Source organism: Convolutriloba macropyga, chromosome 11 (assembly GCF_964194025.1).
Source record: "Convolutriloba macropyga chromosome 11, txConMacr16.3, whole genome shotgun sequence".
NCBI lineage: Eukaryota > Metazoa > Xenacoelomorpha > Acoela > Convolutidae > Convolutriloba > Convolutriloba macropyga.
Window position 1 is genome coordinate 59,080,203 of NC_134478.1, and position 13,877 is coordinate 59,094,079.

At 33.3% G+C, this 13,877-nt stretch overlaps 1 protein-coding gene across 1 annotated transcript in view; it reads right to left on the reverse strand.

Moving 5' to 3' along the window:
* LOC142349396 (RNA-binding protein 1-like) overlaps positions 1–10,880 on the reverse strand; it is a 38,378-nt gene extending 27,498 nt beyond the window's left edge. The window contains exon 1 of the mRNA XM_075400925.1: positions 10,507–10,880. The gene's annotated coding sequence lies outside the window, so the exon portion shown is untranslated. The remainder of the gene's footprint in view (positions 1–10,506) is intronic.
* Between the last annotated feature and the right edge of the window lie 2,997 nt (positions 10,881–13,877).

The following is a 13,877-nucleotide window of genomic DNA, read 5'->3' on the forward strand; positions in this document are numbered from 1 at the left end:
TCTAGTCAAAACTAGAACTCAATCTGCACAAATTTTGCACTCACTAAGCATGCCGCATAGCTAAAACAGGCGAGCCAATGAATACATTGACCAAAAAATTGCTGACGTAGAAAAAGCAATTGGCAAATGCGTTACACATCGGTAGCTTCAGAGATAAGACCTATGGCAGCAAAGCGATGTTAATTATTTCGCACCCAATTTATTGCCAAAACCGGTTTTTCAGTTGTTGCCCAAAAAGGGGTAATTGTTGTCTTTGATCCACTTCTGTCTTTTTTTCTTCATTTTTGCCTAAATCTTCCGTTTCTTTCACTGTTCAATTAACTTTTGCTCTCTCCTATCTATTGATTTTATTAACTGTAGGTTACAATTTGACGAAATGTTCAAACGCGCTCCCGTTGTCACATGCTTGAGCTGCCCTTAGAGCTGCAGCGGAGCGTTACACAAGCGCTTTGAAAAGCGCTATTCCTGCATTTTTAGGCTCCTAATCTAAACATATTTTTGCGCTCATTATGTTGCATGAACAGGCAAGCTAATAAAGGCAATGACAAACATACTGCTGATATAGAAATAGCAACCATCAGGTGCTCATCGGTAGTGTAAGTGATAAGACCTATCACTCTTAAGCGTGGGGCATTGGGTCGCGCCCGAGTTTCTGTCGAACACTGCTCCTTTTTTGTTAGCCCAAAATTAGAAGCATTTTCGCATCAACTCTTGTTTCCTTCTTCCTTTCCTCTTCTTTATTTTTTTATATTTTATTATTCTTTTCTTTTATAGTTCTATTCCGCTATGAATAAGCTCCCAATTTGTTCATAGTTTAAAGCGCCTCAAATTTGCAGCGTAACCTAGTACATGCCTTTTGAGCCATCATTCAGAAGCTTGTTATCTGCAGAACTGTTACCCGTCCCTAAACATGCGAGACAGCAAAGCCAAAAATGGGTTGACCAAAAGTTGCTGCCACATAGGGCAATAGACGCACACAATAGGGAATGGTTGTGTAAGCGGTATGACCTATGGCAATTAAACCAGGGGCATGTGGTCGAGCCCATGTTGCTTTGCTTTTGAGGGCCTGCTAGTCATAAATTAAAACAAGAGTAAACTAAGTAAATGTAATAGACTACGTTAAAAAATGTTACAAAAATATGCTACGTCGCAAAAATGTTAGACTGATGTGTCATGTTATTTAGAGAATACTCAATACGATCAGCAAAAATTGCTACGGAGATCAACCAATTGTTACAAAAATCTATTAAAGATTTACAAGTATTGTAAATAAAAGACTGATTGTAAAAAAGAATTGTAAAACAGAGAATGTTTTTTAAAATGTAAAGCAATGTAAAAGTTGTAGCTAGCTCAAATAGATGTGAATACTATTTAAAAGAATTTACTAGAAAAAAATGAAGGAAGAAAAGAAAATGCATGCAAAAACCAGCTGTGACAACACCTGTTAAAGTTATGGTAATCACAGCTATGGTGACACCTGGCTCTGATGTCGCTGGTATAAACCTGCTCTAGTAGGTAGACCTAGGGTCATAATAAATCACTGATAATTCTCTGATGATGAGGAAAATACTGATAGGCAAAGCTTCAACTCTTAAGATGAGGAATGTACTTATAAAGTGATCTGCGGCTTCATCGATAGATAAAACTCGAACTTCGGTGATGAACAAAAGCAGTGACAGTGTATTCAGTATAATATCCAATATAGTAAAAATGGATATTAAAATAAGAGAATTATCCGGAGAGTTTATAATTCGAATAAAATCGGAGCATGAAACCGACATTTAGTTTCACATGAAATATAACCTAAAATGAACTGTAACTTCGCTTACCATTCAGGCGTGGTTCATCCTTAGTCACCTTATAATAATCTCAAGTGGCTCAGGCTCTGAAGATTTGAAAAAATTTGAGCATGAGTGAATGCGACCTATGAGAGCTATTATTTCACTGAAACTTGTGAATTACTTAGAATTTTGAAGGAAAAATTTACGTTGAAAAATCAAAAAGTGCGAAAGAAAGTAAGCCTGTATGAAAAATGCAATCGAAAAAATTTTGATTATTTAATTAGTTTATATGAATAAAGATTGTTTTTAAAAGTCAAACTGATCGCATTGTTTCCACCAGTCTCTGAGTGCCGTTTATGCAAGTTTTTTTCCAAGATCCTGACCGTTTGCCAAACACAGAAACTGTGAGAAATTAACCCCTAACCTTCTGTCAAAAACAACTTAATTGATTGCATTTTGATCCCATTCGAGTTCTACTCTTCGTGTTCAAAACTTGAAGGTAAAATTTAAGAAATAATGAACAAATTCTTCAGTTGAAATTTCACTGAAAAAGCGTTGACATTGAAATGACGACATTGCTACTCAATTGCATGTTTCTGAGGTTTTTTAACCTTCAAATATTTCAACTTTATGGGACTACAATATGCACTTTTTTAGAGTGTCCAAAGTTCAAAGGTCAAAGTAGAAAAATTCGAGGAATGGAAGCTTATTGCAAAAAATGACATTCAAATAACCACATTGATGATTATTTGCATCTTTTGTTGTGGTTTTTGAACATTGATTATTTCAATTTTATGGGACAGAATTTAGTTTGAGTTTCAAATCTGCGAAGCATGTTCACTGATTGGTAGTCATTTTCCACATATTCTAACAGTCTAATCTTTTTGTATGGATGTAATTGTTTAGTTCAACGCTTTAGATCAAAATCTGTTACCATTTTTTTAATTAGTCACAAAAGTTGCAATGCTATCGAACGTTTGAAGGGTCAAAAGTCGAGTCAAATACACGTGGATATGAGCAAATTGCTCTTTAGTTGCATGTCAGTAGTTTTTTGAATGTCCGCTTGTGTTTTAACTTTTTAGAACTAACTATATTATGGTTATGATTTTCTTTATAGTTAAAATTTTTATCAATGACCTATGATTTATTGCATTGAAGAAATTGAATTAAAACTCTTTATTTAAAGTCTTTCATTATATCAACAAAAACTTTCAAAAAAGTGGTTACAATGGCTTTTTTGATAACAAATTTCTAGGCTGCTTTTACACAAAAAATTATATGTCTATTCCCGTTGTTGCCCTATAGCTGCCGTATGCACATTACTGATTGAGGGAGAGGGGAGAGAGACAGAGAGAGATAGGGCGAGAAACACACATATAGCGAGAGAGTTTGAGGGAGAAGACGAGGGCGGGTGATACTTAGACAAAGAGGAAGTTCTCTTTTTAGTGGGTTACTCCAGATTGCCATTAAGGAACTACTGTTAAAGTTACGCAATGAGACCTAGGAATAAAGAAGAAGCGGTAGACGTTAAGATACTGACCACAATTATATCAGCTACAAAAACAAAAATTCAAAGGGATTTTTTATTGATGGTTTATGTCCAAATATTTTGCAATGATTGAAAAAAAGATCTGTCTACAAATTGTTTAAACTAACTGCTCAGTTGAAACTAACAATTTGTTATGACTAACAAAGTTTAGTTGAAAACGAATAAAAAACTCAATTTTTTTTTTGAAGTTCGTTTGAAAGAGAACTTTAAAGTAATTCGAAATAATATTGAACTGTTAATAGATACACTTATAGGTCTCGCACTTGATGATGAGATTTATTGCAAAAGAATGTTTTCAATTGTTAACCACACAAATACTGAGTGTTAATTTTCTGTTAAACATCCTGCAATTGCTCTATTTGCTGTAGTATCGCAAAACATTTCAACCTAAAGATTTTAAAAATGTGTACGACATCCATGAATTCATTGACATTGAATATTGCTTGTTCATGTTCAAGTGCATTTTACTTGCTGTAACGCAGATTTGAGATCTCCCTAAAAAGTAATTTGATGCGTTTGGTTTGAACTTCCGCAAACTTAAAAATTTGAATTGAAAACGCGACCACAGGAGAAAAAAAGAGGAACGCTCACTTAAACCAATAAAGAGAAAAATTAAACAAAAAACATGTGGGTTTTTCAGTTGATATCTAGTGGTTATCTTTACTTCGAAATTTATTGTTTTTGAAATTATAAGCGGTTTTTTTAACTTTGATGTTTTGTTCTTTTTTGTCTAATTCTAACCGAGCCTTATTATATACTGGTGCCATATCTTTCGTAGTATAGTACAACTTAATTAGCTCAGTTTCAGTTTCAACTGACGCTAACTTGACATGGTTATTATTTTTTTAAAAGAAATGGACGTAAATTTTTGTATGTAATTAATGTTTGTTGTTGTTGTTTGATTTTCTTTTTCATCATGCCTCGTTTTTTAGTAATGGCAGATCTCATCAATCTAACTGAGCATATTTACTCCACTGAAGTAATCGCGTTGGAAGCGATATTTTCTCACAGTAGAACACTGAATCTCACTCAATTTAATCAGTCTGTTCAATAAATTGAAGTATCAGTGTTCAAAAGTTGAAGTTAAAATTTAAGAAATAATGAAAAATTTCATGAATTGAAGTTTAATTGAAAAAGCGTTGGCATTGAAATGACGGCATTGCTACTCAATCGCATGTTTCTGAGGTTTTCGAACTTTTAAATATTTCAACTTTATGGGACTGACTACAATATGCACTTTTTTAGAGTTTCCAATCAATCAAAATGAATTAATCAAACGTTTCGAAAGACACACGACAGAGTTCAAAGTTCAAAGTTCAAAATTATATCTTGACAAAATTCGAGGAATAGAAGCTTATTGCAAAAAAATGACAATCAAATGACCACATTGATGATTATTTGCATGTTTTGTTGTGGTTTTTGAACGTTGATTTTATGGGACAGAATTTAGTTTGAGTTACAAATCTGCGAAGCATGTTCATTGATAGGTAATCATATTCCAGATGTATTAACAGTTTAATTTTTTTTGTTTGTGTGTAATTGTTTAGTTCGAAGCTATAGATCGACGTCTGTTACCATTTTTGAGTTAATCACATAAAATTTCACAGCTATCTAACGATTGAAAGGTCAATGGTCAATTCAAAGACATGTGGATATCATTAAGTGGCTGTTCAGTTGCATGTAAGGAGTTTTTCCAACGTCTGCTTGTGTTGCAACTTTATAGAACTAACAATATTATGGCTACCATTTTTATTATGATTAAAAAATTTATCAATGAAACATGAATTAATGCATTGAAGATAATTAAATTAAAATGCTTTAGTTAAAGTCTTTCGTTATATCAACGAAATCCTTCTAAACAGTGGTTACAGTGGCTTTCTTGATAACAAACTCCTTAGGCTGCTTTTACACAAAAAATTATATGTCTATTCCCACTGTTGCGCTATAGCTGCCGTATGCACATTACTGATTGAAGGAGAGGGGAGAGACACACAGAGAGATAGGGCGAGATACACATAGATAGCGAGATAGGGTGAGAGAGAAGGCGAGGGCGGGTAATACATAAAAAAAGAGAGAGTTCTCATTTTATTGGTTTACTCCAGATTGTATTGAAGGAACTCAGGCTAAAGTTACGCATTCAGACCTAGGAAAATGGAAGAAGCAGTAGACCTTAAAATGCTATTCAGACAACAAGTATATTAGCTACAAAGACAAAATGCTTGAACGATTTTTTGTGGCGTTTTTTTTTTTCAAAATATTCTGCACAGAATGGATCAAAATCTGTCTTTAGCTTTTTAAAACTAAACAAATTAGTTTAAACTAACAATTTGTTATAACCAATAAATTTTAGTTTAAAACAAATAAAAACAAATTTTGAATTATTTATGAGTTTTATTTGAAAGAGAACGCACAAATAATTCCAAGTATCTTTGAGTTGTAAATAGATACACTTAAAGGGTTCCCACTTGATGGTGAGATTTATTGCAAAAAATTGTTTTCAATTGTTAAGCACATCATACTGAGTGTTAATTCTTTATTAAGCATCCTAAAATTGCTCTATTTGCTGTAGTCTCGCAAAACACTTCATCTTATAGATTTTCAGAAAACTGTACGACATCTATGTTTTCTTTGACATTGAATATTGCTTGTTCATTAACGAGTACATTTTGCTTGCTGTAATGCAGATTTCAGATCTCCATAAAAAGTATTTTTATGCGTTCGGTTTGAACTTCCGCAAACTTACTGTTTTTATTTGAAAACGTGATTACAGGAGAAGCAAAGAGATGTGCTTGCTTAATCTATTAAATGATACAAAAAAAAACAACTTTTGAATGTTTTCAGTTGAAATCTAATGGTTATCATTACTCTGAAGTTAATTGTTTTTAATATTATAAGCGGTATTTCTAACTTTGATGTTTTTGATCTTGTTTGTCTGATTATGTCCTAGCTTTATTATGGACTGATTTTAAATCTTTTCTAGTAAAACACAAGTTAGCTGACTCAGTCTAAGTTTCAACTGACGCTAACTTGACATGGTTATCATTTTTTTAAAAACAAACGGACGTAAATTTTTGGATGTAATTAATATTTTTTGTTGTTGTTTGATTTTTTTCGTCTTGCCTCGCTTTCTTAGTAATGGCAGATATCATCAGTCTAACTCATCATTTTTTCTCTACTGAAGTATTTGTGTTGGAAGCGATATTTTCCCACGGTAGAACTCTAATTTTTTATTTCTCACTCAGTTTAGTGGTCTGATCAATAAATTATTTGATGTCCACGGAGACTGTGAGAAATTAATCCCCATAGTTTTGACTTCCAACACGATTTAACTAACTACACTTTGATCAGATTCGAGTTCTAAAATTAGAGGTCAAAGAAGGTTCAAATTTAAAACATGTTAAAAAATTAATGAGTAGAAGTTTAATGGAAAAAGCATTGATATTGAAGTGACAACAATCTGCTCAAATGCATTTTTTTTGTGGATTTCAAAAGTTATATCATTTCAATTTAATAGGACAGAGTTAGGTTTGAGTTTCAAATCTGCAAATAAAGTTCACTGATAGGTCATCACAACCCAGATATATTGACAATTTTGTTTGTTTGTGTTCAACGGTATAGATTAGCGTCTGTTACCATTTTTTTGTAATTCACTTAAAATTGAAACACTATCGAACAACTGAAAGGTCAAAGGTCAATTCAAAGACATGTGGATAACAGCAATATGCTGTTCAGTTGCATGTAAGGAGTTTTTCGAACGTCCGCTTATGTTGCAACTTTATAGAACTAACTATACTATGGCTACCATTTTCATTATGATTGAACAATTTATCAATGAAATATGAATTAATGCATTGAAGATAATAAATTAAAATACTTTAGTTAAAGTCTTTCGTTATATCAACAAAATCTTTCTAAATAGTGGTTACAGTGGCTTTCTTGATAACAAACTCCTTAGGCTGCTTTTACACAAAAAAGTATATGTCTATTCCCGCTGTTGCCCTATTGCTGCCGGATGCACATTACTGATTGAAGGAGAGAGGAGAAAGACAGATAGGGAGAGAGAAATATAACGAGATACACACAGATAGCGAGAGAGGGTGAGGGAGAAGACGAGGGCTGGTGATACATAGACAAGGAGGGAGTTCTTTTATTAGTTGGTTACTCCAGATTGAGTCAAGAACTCATGCTAAAGTTACACAATGAGACCCAGGAGAAACAAGAAGCGGCAGACGTTAAAATGTTGCACAGACACCAAGTAGATTAGCTACAAAAACAAAATTCCAACATGATTTTTATTGGCGGTTTACATCAAAACATTTTTCAATGAATGGAAAAATATCTGTCCACAATTTGTTAAAACCAACATCTTAGTTAAAGCTAGCAATTTGTTATCTCTAACAAATTTAAGTTAAAAACAAATTAGAAAAATTTCAAATTTTGTTCGAAAAAGAACGTAAAAATAATTCCAAATGTCATTGCACTGTAAATAGGTACTCCTTGAACTTCCGCAACCGTAATACCTTTTATTGAAAACGCGACCAGATGAAAAGTAAAGAGAAACGCTCAATTAAGCCAATGAAAAAGAAGAAAAGATTTAAAAAACGTTTGGATAATTTCAATTGCTATCTAATGGTTTCCATTACTTTGAAGTTTGTTGTTTTTAAAATTATAAGCGATATTACTAACTTCACTGCTTTTGTTCTTTTTTGTCTAATTGTAACCGAGCCTTATTATGGACAGCTCCCATATCTCTTCTATTAAGTTACAACTTAATTTGCTCATTTTCAGTTATATCTGACGCTAACTTGACATTGTTAATAATTTTCTTTTTGAAATGGGAATAAAATTTCGAAAGTAAATAATGTTTGTTGTTGCTGTTTGATTTTGTTGCTCATCTTGCCTCATTTTCTAAATAATGGCAGATCTCATCAATCTAACGCGGCATTTTTAACTCCAATGAAGTATTTGCGTTGCAAGCGATATTTTTGTTTATACACAAATCTCTGAAATACACTTGAATTTTTTGAGGTTTTCTATCTGTTCCTCATTTAATAGACATTATTGTCAAAAATTTGGATGAGCAGGACCGGAATTTTACCGTGCAAACGCACATTACCGTGCCTCTTTGATTAAATTTGAACCTTGACCTCTGAAGTCGGCCCCCATAGCCTGTCCAATAAAGTTGAAATAAGCGAACATTTCAAAAGCCACAGGAGTTGTACGAAGGTCAAAATTGAAAATTAAAACATGTAGATTTTTAGTGAAAAAATCGTCGACATTCAAATTACCATATTGATGCTTAATTGCATGTTTTTAGGGTTTTCGAAAGTTCTATTATTTTCAACTGTATGGGACAGACTACAGTTTGAGTTCGAATATGCGAAGCAAGTTCACTGATAGGCCATCTTATGCAGAACATATTCATAGTTAAGTTTTTGGTTTGATTGCGTCTTTTGTTTAAGTGAACTTTATAGATTATAAACAGTTGCCATTTTTATAGTTAGTCCCGCAAAGCTGCAAAGCCGTCGAACGTTTAAAAGGGCATAAGTCAATACAAATTGAAGACATGTGAATATCAGCATTTTGATGTTCAGTTGCATGTCAAGGATTTTGAACGTTCACTTGCGTTGCAACTTTATGCGTCTAACTATATGATGGTCAACGTTTTCATTATGAGAAAAAAATCAATAACCTATGATTTAATGCAATAACGGTACTTAAAATAAAATGCTTTAATGCTTTCAAAATAATAATATTTCCATTCCCACTGTTCTATAGCTGCCATATGCACAATATTGAAGAAGGCGAAGGCAGACACACACACACACACACACACACACACACACACATATAGCGAGAGAAGGTGAGGAAGAGTAACCGCTGGAGTTTTCTATTTAATTGATTAATAGATTGTAATGAAGAAACTCAGGCCAAAGTTACTCAATGAGAGCTAGAAAAAAAGAAAATACGGTAGACGTTAAAATTAAAATGTTATACAGACAAAAGTATATTAGCTACAAAAATAAAATTCAACCGGGGATTTTTATTCGCAGTTGATGTCAAAGTATTTTTCCATGAAAGGGAAAAAAATATTCTGTCTACAAATTGTTGAAACTAACGCTTTTATGACCAACGATTCCGTTTTGAACTTACGCAAACTTAATAATTTTAATTGAAACGTGACCACAGGAAAAATAAAGAGAAGTTCTCGTTTAAACCAATAAAAAAGATGAAAGGTGAATCAAAGTTTCTCCCTTTGGACTAATATTTTTCCACCAATTCTTTCAATTTCTTGAAATGTAACAAGTTCTCCTTTAGGGCTTAGCAAACGACCGGGCAATTTTCCTGTAATCGTTAAATTGTGCTTGTTTAAAAGTGATTGTTTTAAATTGAGTGTTAAATGTGAATGTTTAACCAAACTTTTGTTATGGTTATAAAATTTTGAATTTACAATTTAGATTTTTAACTACCTGCCCGGGTCGAGAAAATTTATGTATGAAATGCACTGAAATGCGCTGATTTTTCAAAAAATTCAGCGCAAAAATATTACATAAAAATGCGCTGAATTGTGCTGAAAAGCGCTGAAACTTTATAAGAAACGCGCTGAAAACCACTGAGTTTTCAAAAAATAGCTATCACTGAGAATCGAACCCAGTTCTCCCGTCCCGCAGCCTTCACCTAATCCACTGCGTCAAAGATTCCTGACCTTCTTCCTATTTAATTTAACTTCATATTAATAGACAGTTTAGTAAGAAATGCGCTGAAAATATGTAAGAAATGTGCTGAAAATGCAGCGCATTTCTTGCCTATTTTCAGAGCTTATCAGCGCAGTTTTTAAGAAAAAGTTAATCGTTATATAAGGAAAACTGAAAGCTTCGAAATTGAGGAATCGTGGTCAAAAAGCGTTTAAATCCACAAATGCGCTGAAATTTGAATACATTTCTTACAAAGTTTCAGCGCATTTTAGCTCAAAATTCTGTAAGATTTTTGCGCTGAAAATTTCGAAAAATCAGCGCGTTTCAGCGCATTTCAGCGCATTCAACTCATTTCTTACAAAATTTTAGCACTTCTGCGCACAAAATAATGCGCTGAAACGGCGCTGACATCTCGACCCTGGTGGCCTCCTTCTTTATAACTAACTACTCTAACTAATGCAAAACAAGTTCAGTTACGTACCTTGGATTACAAGTGCTGAAAGTATGCGGCTGTGCAGAAATTGTAAGTTGAAAAAAAAGCTAAGTCAAAATGAATGAAAGAAATTATTATTATAGATAACCAAAAATTGATAGTCAACAGTAACAGGTGGTGAGCGAGGACGTTAACTACACTCTAGTCGCAGATTTTTGGTCAAAAATTTGCAATGACAAAATGAGACAATGAAAGAAAGATTTATATTTTCAGTTCGCTAGTCTAATTTAAACTTGTTGTAACAGCTCTACTTTAAAATGTACGAAAACGCATTTTGAATATTATTGTGAACCTTGTTCGCAAAATGTTCGCAAATGTTTTTGGTTCTTTCAGTGAAAGGTTTGTAAGTTTGCTCGAACTAACGCATATACCCCATTTAAGAATATTTAGCTTATAAAAATGGTATACGAGCACAAATTTAATACTCGAAAGTTAGAATTACACCAGAGAACTATTCTTTTCTACTAGATAGTTGTCTTTTAAAATCTTATAATAAACCGCCAGGCTCAATGTTCTCACTGACCTAATTTATTTTCATTCATGTTAAAAATGGCCTCCAGAATAATGTTCGACCTGAAAACTAGCTGAAAAAGCAAAACAGGGCAAATTGGAAGAATTACCCTAGTCCAGACCTGGACAAAATACTCAAATAGTGTAGTGGGGGGGGGGGGGGGGGGGTCAATAATGACCAAAATTACACAGTCGAAGTACTTAGTTAATGCACACTAAATAAATTTACCTTAATTTTGTTAGTTTTTACCTTAAATTACCTGAAAAATTAAGGGGGCATCACCTGAATTTTTACCTGAACAAACCCTATCTTGCCTATAAAACGACTTAAGTTTTTATCTTAATTTTTACGGTAAATTTAACTTATTTACAATTATTTACCTTTAAAGTTCAGGTTAAAACTAAGGTATTTTTGAGGTGAAATTCATTTTTTTGAGGTATTTTTACCTTAAATTTTAAGGTAATTTTTGCAAGTTCTAAAGGTAAGTTCCGGTAATTTTACCTTAACTGTTCAGTTGTGCTTTTCAGGTAAATTTAAGGTATGTTCATGTAAAAGTTCAGGTGGTGCCCCCTGTATTATTCAAGTAATTTTCAGGTAAATTTTAGGTAAGTTAAGGTAAATTCAAGTAAGGCAAAATTACCTGAACGTTTCAGGTAAGTTAAAGTATTTTTTAGGTAAATTTACCTGAACTTTCTTTAGTGTGTTTCCAGCAAAAGACTTTTCATAAGATTTTATGGTCGAGCATGATCTTTTCATGAGTCAAGCAAAGGGAACTTCATAAGGATTTTCGTTCAAGCAGAGTCTTTTCATGGGTCGAGCAAACGTCTTTTCACAAGTTGTTTTTTCTGCAAGATTGGAAAAAAACCTACGTTTGTTTCTACAAATAATGAAGCAGCAACATAGCAAAGCTGAACGGCATTGCATCTACCTTAAAACACAGTTGGATGACAAACTACCAGAGGTCCGAAAAACTACCGAAAAAATCGTTCTTCAGAATAATTTTTGAGATAAAGCAGTTATCGCAGCTGTACTATATAACCACAATATTTGTTTGAATCAAACTAGGTAGTTTAAATGCAATGAATGAAACTAGGTAGTTTAGATACATAGTTTGAATGAAACTACTTAGTTTAAATACAATGACCTTCATAGCATTAGCCATGGTGAAAAAGTGGCGCTACTCAGTCGTTCTCCCTCTCAAATTTATGAGTTACCATTTTTCTAAGATGCATCTTTTCGACAGATTGATGGATCTTCAGAGTCGCAGAAGAAAAAGCTTACGTGCTGACTACATTATATGCAATAGTGAGCAATGAAAATCCACGCAAAATTTTCGAGGCAAAAATACAGACTCATGAAAAGACTTTTGCTCGAGCCATGATTTGACATTAAATTTTGCCTGGTCAGAAAAAGGCCACCAGAGGAGTTTTTCTTTACATATGATTTGACTTTTGCTCGACCCATTTTTTTCTCAAAAATTTTGTTCAAGGTGTAATCCGGAATCCAAGTTTGGTCGAGCAAAACTCCAGCTTAATTTTTCTGGGTTAAACGAATGTCCACGTTGACAAAAACTGGGTCGAGCAAAACTCCAGTGTAACTTTTTTGGTCAACAAATTATCCAGCGTGACAACTATTAAGTCGAGCAAAATTCCAGGTCATTAACAAAGTCTAGCAAAGCTCTTTCTTATCTTTTTTGAGTCCAGGATGGTCTAATCATGCCCATTCTTTGTCGAGCATGGTCTTTTCACAGGTTGAGAGGTCTGGAATATAAAAATAATTGAGATATTGGTGTGAAAAGACGCAAGAACAAGTGGCAGTTATCTCTTTAGCAACAACGATTCTTTGGTCAGGCTTGGTGTGCCACTGCTAAGCCTCAACAGTCCGTGGAATTTGCTATGAATCTATCTGAGCCCACCAACTTATGACATTGGATTTTTACTCTGCCTATTACTTTACTTCCGAAAACAACGGCGTTTGAGAACCCATCTGTCCAGAGTCGACACTCAAAAACTCAAGTAAGTTTTCAAAGGTAAATTTGGGTAAACGTTACATTAACTTCGCATTGATATGGGTTCAAAAAATAATTTATATATGTTAAGGTAAATTTACAGTAGCTTTTATCTTTGTAACGGTGTTGCAGACCAATATGCGCTTTTTCAGTAATATGGGAGACTAATTTTTTTAATGGAAAATCTTTGGATTCAAGAAAGGGTTTTAGTTTAACTCGACCAAAGAATTCAAACGAAACGTTGTCTTGAGTATTTTATTTATAAGAACATTTTTAAGGGACAAGAATGCAGGTAATTGAACACACCTTTTTACAATTTTTCAAAATTTTAGTTTTTCTTTGGATACTCTGCGAAAAAAATGGTAGCACCAACGGAAAATCAAAAAAAAAATCATTCGAGTACAAAAAAATACTTTGGCCATAAGTGTTTTTTCAATTTTGACATTTTATGGTGTTTTCGTTTTAAATGGCTAATCTCAGAGGCTTTTAACAGCTACTGCTCGTTGGAATTTTATTTCCTCAATGCAATGGGGTTGAAAAACGTTTCAAAAGTTCATCTAAATTGAGCTATCTTGTGTTTTTTTTTGGAAAACCAAAAGCATGTGAAATCTTACTAAATTAGTGAGTTGGATAGCTTTACTAAGGTTTTATAAGAAAAAGATATTTTTTGCAAGATATTGTTAGCAAAACATCTCTTTGTAACAACACTGACTTCGTTTAATTTCTCTAAAGTGTATGAAGAACTTGAAAAACACTTCGTGATGTTTTGTTATATTTCTTAGACGGTAAAGAAACGTTGAGAGTCTGGAACAAAAAAAACTAACTAGCAACCTAGCAAAA